We start from the raw sequence: 8,169 nt of genomic DNA, 5'->3' as shown, positions 1-8,169 counted from the left end.
AATATCAGAGGGTACGTTTCTGTGGATAGGAGCGAATCGACTGAAGATTGAGTGGGAATAATTTATGTTCGCAATGCTGAAAATTTCGGCTGGCTATAACAGTTCTTGCAAAACCGGTGGCGTGCAGAGAGAAAGCAAGCAGTCGCTTGTCCTCGACGGGACGTCTGTCTAGACCTCACGTGTGAGACAGGCTCCATACGCCTTCGAGTGCGTTAGGTACCCCCAGTTATCCATCAAAACATTTATCAAGATATTACGCTATAGATGTGGATTTTCATCACCGCCTTCATAAAATCTCCATTCTATCATAAACTGACGGAAGTGGACCATCGATAAGGGATTTTCACTCTGCCGTCCACTGTTTCAAGTGCGTGATACGCTGCTCGTCTGTCTTATGTTTCGTGATACGCTGCTCGTCTGTCTTATGTTTCGTGATACGCTGATCGTCTGTCTTATGTTTCGTTTGTGAAGTTTTCTGAAACGCCGGGTGTCCGTTTTGCTTTCGGAATGAGAGATCAAGTTTTTCATTCATATAAAACAGTCAGTAGAGAGAAAGAGAAAGAGAGAGAGAGACAGAAGAGAATGTTTTAAGCATGCACATTCTAAGTTTACTGTGCTTTTAATTTTCGTCTGTCTGGTGTCTGTGTGCCAGATCGCGGGCAACAGCGGTCTAAATTTCTTGGTTCAAGGTCGACCGAAGTCTGTGCGATTCTCGTGCAATTTGTTTCCAGGCCGCCTGTCTGTTCCGTGCATCAATATTTTAGACACGTTAACACGACATTTGTCTCCACTATCGCCGTTCACTGCGCGGCACGTCAGCGCGATCGAATTTCAGAATCTCACCAAATATTAGGATCATCAATTGCAGGTGGATTTTAATGGACGAGGCGCATAGAGTATACGAGAAATGCATGCAACATTTTTGGTTTGAAGGACCGGCTAGCAATATACGTGGAGGACCTATGAGTAGACGGGATGATAATATTAAAATGGCTCTTAGGGCAATAGGGTTGGATGGTGTGTACTGGATTCATCTGGCTCTGGTTGATGATTGGTGGCGGGGTTCTAGAAATGTTAGTTTTCGTGGGAGTCACCCAGCGGGGTACAGATGACCCCTCATACCACCTCCAATTTTAAAATTTTAATCACTGGACCCGACTTTTATAAAATTTGGTATGAGCGTTAGTTATACCATCAGAGCTCACACACTGTTTTAAACTTCCTGTAACAACATGGCGGACACAGAAGCTGTGAAGTGGGATTCTGAAGTTTTGCATAGCGATGTCTCTCAAAAGTGTATAACCGTTGGTAACTCTTTACAGCCCAGTGGTAACTATATGTACCATCCATTACAAAAATAAGTAGCTCTTCGTTTTGTGTCGTGTTTTTCGTGCTGCATAAACAGCGATTACTTCCTTAAACGGCGTTAACCACTTGATCTTTTTAATGGTGAAGCGTGGTGTTTTCTTCGCGGTACGGACTGAATATTTAAATATTATTTACATGCCTACGCACTGTATCTATGAGTTTCGCGTGATTCTCACTGTAAACAGCGATTATTTCCTTAAACAGCGTTAACCAGTTGATCTTTGTAATGGTGGAGCGTGGTGTTTTCTTCGCGGTACGGACTGAATTCTTAAATAATATTTAGGTGAATTTTGGTTTCAAAGGCTAATTTATTTAAGTATACAAAAATAATAGCATGGAAACCGCGAGAAATATTTTGGTGTTTTTAAGTTGGGAGATGTTCCGTGGTACGTCATTGCAGGCGACATAAAATTGGGTACTGAAGAAGGAGGCCGTAAAGAGTGTTGAAATAAGAATAAAGTTTTTATTTTTTTTCCCCTTTCGTTCCAGAATGAAATCAACGGCAATCTTGATGTGTGAAATGCGTGTAGGACGACTTGTCCTAAAGAACTCCCGGTGCGTATAAACAAATGCATTGCCCGATTCGTCACAGCTTTGCTTCAAGGAACATGCTTAAGGGAAAAAATGTACGTTTATGAGATCGCCATCTTGTCTGTGTGTGTGTGTGCGTCCTCCTTTCAACATTTTAACCGATTTTTACGAACGTTTGTATGAACTTTATACCATCTGAAGCCACTCCAAATTCGTCCTTTTTAAATTTTCTACAATCTGTAATAAGGAAATGGCGGACGAACGAACTACTGAGATGGTAGTGATACTAGCGCCACTTTATGTAAAGCCCTGATGTTAAGTATGACGATGATTATCGAAAACTTCGGAAGTCTTTTTTTTTGGGGGGGGGGGGGGGGGGAGGAGGTTTAATAACTACGCGGCGGTCGTGCGGGAAAGTTCTTTAGCTTTCAGTCTGGCATAGATAGGTATTGAGGCTATTTGAACTAGGCATTTGTTTCTGTCTACGTGTAATGAATAAATATACCTACAAATTGTCGAGTCAACAGAGTTACAAACATGGCGACGGTGCGAAACTTTCAGATTATATCCGGCAGTGTGTGACCTGAAGCCTTCACGACTGCATATATCTGCTGATTAATAGTTTTAATCATCTGACACAGTTGATATACCGAGAAGAATATTCGTAGCATTCGACAGTTTTAATTTGGACAAGAAGTGTACGTAAATAATAATGTATTCTCCCCAATACAATATTAATTTTTCGTAATAATATTTTGTAAAAAATTTTACATTTCATGCAACGATTATAAAGTGACATTGGGTAGGATTTGATCGTATGCCTACGTGCACACTAATATATGAGCTTAGTTTCATTTGCTTTGCCCGTCATAAAAATACTCTGAATTTTTCTCGTACAATGTTGTGTTTTCTTTGTGGTAATATCAGGGCGTTTAAATATTTAAACGAGCTTCAGGCTTTAAAGAGTTTAATTGTAAACATACATTGCGTTCACGTTACACGAACAGACACAGGGCACGTGACTGGGAATTGTGCAACGGAGAAGCACGTTTTGTCACATTTACCCTAAAATTCTTTCTCGTTTACTGACAACCTTTGTTGATAAGAGGTTTAAGTTAGGCGCAGGGGAAATGGGAAACATTTTTTCCCACTAACACACTTTTCGATTATATAAACGTCGAATGCCCTGGTCTGAGGAAAATCACGAAATCTCAGTTACAACTATGAAACCTTCGGGCTTGCACGCTCTGTCCACGTTCCGACAAAACTGCAATTATTTGATGTACGAAAAAGAAGGTCACGTGGACAGGGGTGACCAGTCGCACGTAGCATCTGCTTCCAGAGTAGACACTACAGTCTAGGAGTGTTCACCCCTAGAAGAAACCTTGAGATGTAATTGCCTTGCCGAATTATTTTGAGGGAGTCTAGACGTGTTGCATAACGGAGTTGTATAGGAAAAAGCGCGCAAGTCCATTTGCTATTTCAGGTGCATTAATACCTCGACGTTCTTGATGTCTGAATGCACAGTCACGACTAAAACCACGCGGGCGAGCAAAGTTGCTGGCACGTGTTTAATCTAATAACGCCGTATCAACTGCAGACTTGAATTAGGCAAGAAGGCAGAAGCTGGCCACTGTTACAAACATTTGTTTGTGAGTATTCGAACGCTGGTATCTGAGGCATTTATGGACGTGTTACTGGTCGGTCGGTAATGCAGTCATCCTTCGCCATTATCGGTCCTACCCTTGCCAGCCACTCCCTTTCTTAGCAACGAAAAATAACGAACGCCTAGCAATTAGTATTGATCTGTCTGGCGACCCGTTTTGGAAATATTTTGCACAGACGCGACCATGCATGGCGAGGTGAAGAAGGCAGCATGACCAGAAGGGTTCGGAATCTCATTTTCCTCGTACACTCTTTTCAAAGTTTTGTCAGAATCAGTTGTGACCAACATTTTGAGTTTCACTCACACGTGACCACTGCCCTCGCTGGTACTTAACCTAAGCACCGCGCCATGAAGACGTATGTAGGAATTGGAGTATAGCTCCACGCATTCTCAACCGCGGAAGTAGATAGTCGGCCTGAACATGATGGCGAAGATAAGAATCGTATACCGGGACTTGAACCTTGGGTGTCTAGCCTTTAGCCTATTCTCACACCCTCGAAATCTTTGAGACGACGTAAAAGCGGAATTTATTTGAAAAGCAAATTATTAGTGTTCTAGAAAGAAGCACGAATGTTTTTCTGTCTTGGGGTTCCCTGTTTTGGTAGAGGTCTTGCGATGGGTCATCATTAATTCCAGAATTTGAGTCTGCGTAAGTAATTTAAGACGCCAATCAACTATGCAGACTGAGGTTATGTAGCGTAAAGAAACTTGTAGTATTTGTTTAGTCTAATCACAATAAAATTCCTATTAAATATTAAAATATTACTATAATTAACATTTAAATGTTTAAAATATATTAAATGATGTTCTCTATCGAAATGTTCGATCTACATTAGATCATCACTTTTTACACGACATGTTTCAGTTCTAAAAGAACCATCTTCAGGTGTATAAAATTATTATATAAACCTAAATATAATTTCTTAAATGCAACTTTTAGTCAGAAAACATCATTTGAAATCTGATAAACATCTGACTAAAAGTTGCATTTAAGAAATTATATTTAAGTTTATATAATTTTATACACCTGAAGATGGTTCATTTAGAACTGAAACATGTCGTGTAAAAAGTGATGATCTAATGTAGATCGAACATTTCGATAGAGAACATCATTTAATATAATTTAAATATTTAAATGTTAATTATAGTAATATTTTAATATTTAATAGGAATTTTAATTTGATTAGACTGACAAGATTTAAACAAATATATATTTATCACAATATGACGCAACTTTATCGTCTCATAAACTTGTAGTAGTTTTTCAATGGCACAAACTGAGAAGGATGTTTAAAGAATCGATCATCTCCCTGAATTTGGCGGGAGGGACTGAGTAAAATACGAAACTCGGCCACACAGGATGACCACGATTGAACCGACTACCTGGAAATGCGAGTCAGATTCATAACCACTATGGCCGAACGTTGTGGACCAGTGGTTAGTACTCCTTCGTATTCTGGAAGTCCAAGGTTCTCCTTTCTGTCCGGACACCAGATATTCTGATCGAGATCTGAAGCTGTTAAGTTTAAGAATATGAAGATGGCTGACTTCTGAAATATAACACCGTTTAGTCTGATAGATCCCCTGTTGCTACTCTGAAACGTCGGTCAGTACCGGACAGCATGGTGCTACATCCCATAAACAACCGTCCTCAATTACTAGCGTTTCGGATTATTTCGTACTTCCTTAGACTGCGTTTACAAATGAGTATTTCTGAAACGTCGGAATCTGAAACAATGGAAGGTGTCCCATCACTGCCTTTCCCACGCAGTCTGTCGGACTGTGACTCATTTTGGCTGATAATGTTTGTCGTGAAGGTTGCTGTCCTCTGAATTATCGGGGGAACTTCAAGCAGAACACAGCCGTCTTCAGACTCGCCGCCTTGAAAACCTCAAATTCTACGTTTGACATACTTAAATTCCACTTAAGGTCATGGGATACAAAATATAAAAGTGAAAGGAAACCGCTATTCGTAGCTTCTGCAAGAATAATTTATTAATCAGTGGAATGTGGACCCTACGTAGACCGGGCGGGTCAACCTAATTATGTAACGAGGACCATTAAAAAGAGAAGTTACTTCCAGGGGCCAGGACATGGGTGAGCAAGCTCAAAATCATTGAATTTAATGATTCCAGGCACAATATTTTCTTTCAAGCACACGTAAATGTGGATGTCGTTCAAAAACGTTTCAGAACTGAATTTTTGATAAGTAGCTAAGTGACATACGTTCGGTACAAAAATTTATTAAAACTGGTCTATTTGCTACCGCAAAGCACCAGAAGAGTAGTAATTATATAACTATTTCAGTTCTTAGGTAGCCTCAGTCCATGCTTTTCCTCAGGTAAGACATATTATTAAATTATATTATTTTTCCCGTCTGATTTCTAAGAACCTGAAAATTAAAGTATACAAAACAATAATCTTGCCTGTTGTTTTGTATGGGTGCGAAACATGCTCTCTCACTCAGAGGGAGGAACACAGATTGCAGGTGTTTGAGAATCGGGTGTTGAGGAGGATATTTGGGCCTAAGAGGGAAGACGATGGGGCGTGGAGAAAACTGCACAATGACGAGCTTAAAAATCTGTACTGCTCCCCCAGTATTGTGAGGGTGATTAAGTCGAGAAGAGTGAGATGGGCGGGGCATGTAGCGCGCATGGATGGGACAAGAGGTGTGCACCGGGTATTGGTCGGGAAGCCTGAGGGGAAGAGACCGCTGGGGAGACCTAGACGTAGATGGGAGGATAATCTCAGGCGGGATCTATGGGAGATAGGAGTTGAAGGAAACTGGATTTTGTTGGCCCAGGACAGGGTCCGGTGGAGGGCTTTGGTTAATTCGGTGATGAACCTTCGGGTTCGGTAAGCCATCTAGTTAGTTAGTTAGTTAAGACATATTATTTTACATCCATACAGAACAACTGCTTAAATTACGATTAAATATCCACTTCAATACCATCACCCTTGCACGCCTAGGTCTTATAAATGACCACCGCCCTACAGGTTTTCCAACCAAAACTGTGTACACATTTCTCAGCTTTCATGTGTGCTACATGTCCCACCCATCTCATCCTCCTCTGTATTCTTAAATAGCAGAATAGCAGTGAATAGATTCAGAACTGTACCGGTGCACGCATTCCCGGAATTTAATATTCCCCTAGTTTATTAGTAAATGTAATTCTGATTTGTTGCTATGATTTTAAAATATGTTAACTTTGCCACAATTTTTACGGATTTATCAGCAATATTTATGGAATTATTTTGTCCCGCATTTTGGTAGTGAGACGTGAACATATATTTGACTCTTCCTGTGTTCCCTTCTAGATCAACCTCCTCGTTAGTACAGTCCACAGATCAGAAGAAAAGCCCTGCTAGGAATTCGATATGCGCGCATGCGCAAGATTTCGCGGTGTGTGACGTCCCATCCTAAAAGCATTCGTTCCACAACCACTGAACGGACAACAGACGACAGGCTTTCATGTGTTCTAATGTTTATAGCTTTAAGATTACAGGTGCACTCACTACACGTTACTCTTAACTGCTTGATGTTTTCAGTCTGTGTAGTAGCGTAAAACTATGGCGTGTCACACTTCCCACCAATAGCAGCCCTCTAGTCCTCCTGATAGTAAACATTCCCCCTGCACCGCCCCAGAAACGACTTCCCCCCGCACGGATTTTCTACTGGTCTGTGGACAATACATCGTACAGCTTCTGCGATTTGAGGTTTTCAGGGTTGTGATGGCGATGATGATGTTATTGTTACGGGTTTTTTGGTACCACGTAGACCCCTTGTCTGATGCCAGAATTGGCGTAATTTCTTTACAACGTTTATGTTTTTGCCCAATAAATTAATGTTACTATCGTAAGCTCGTGTGTCCCATTCAGTTCCATTTCTTTCATTGTCTGCACATGGACACACTACACATATCTTGCAGTTATCTTTTCTTTAAATATTTGGGTTATCAGTTTCTTTGTCTAGTTCCATCTTAATCTCTGGGCTGAGATTTGAACCCAAGACCTTCCAAATATGAAAAAAGTAGTGCTGACTTCTCAACTGCAGCATTTAGTACGAGTTTGTACGAAGCACACTGTAAAGATTTCATCTTACCTGTATGATACTGTAGACAAAGAACAAATTCTGCTTGACTAACGTGAAATGACGTAACAAATTTCTAAATCTATCACAGAATATCTTCTTCTTCTTCTATGGCTCTCCGGTCCATGGCCTCCTCAATTCTCCTCTTCCATTCGGTCCGTCTGTCCGAGGCTTTGATCGAGCTTTCGAAACGTCTTCCTTTTTACGGTGCGAGGTTGTTAGCCTTGCGACCAACCCCCAACCTGGAGGACCAGGGTACCTGTCTTAGTCTGACCTCTCCTCCTCGACCAATCTGGCTAGGGAGGCCCTACCAGTAGCTCTTGGGGTCACTGAGCTACTCGAGCCCCACCACCACGAGAAGGTGTTATCAGGACACGTGGGTTGTAATTATTGAATATGTTTGGACTGACTGACTCTTAGATTCTTTAACGATATAATTTTGAACATTTTATTTTTTCTTGCCCTACGACACTAAGACACGTCTGGATGTCACAGTGCCTTTTTCTGGTTTCGA

This window comes from Zootermopsis nevadensis, unplaced genomic scaffold, assembly GCF_977971745.1.
Source record: "Zootermopsis nevadensis isolate Lab colony 2312 unplaced genomic scaffold, Znev_1.0 Znev_ptg000010l, whole genome shotgun sequence".
Lineage (NCBI taxonomy): Eukaryota > Metazoa > Arthropoda > Insecta > Blattodea > Termopsidae > Zootermopsis > Zootermopsis nevadensis.
The sequence above is the reverse complement of the archived record's forward strand: the minus strand, read 5'-3'. Positions refer to the sequence as shown.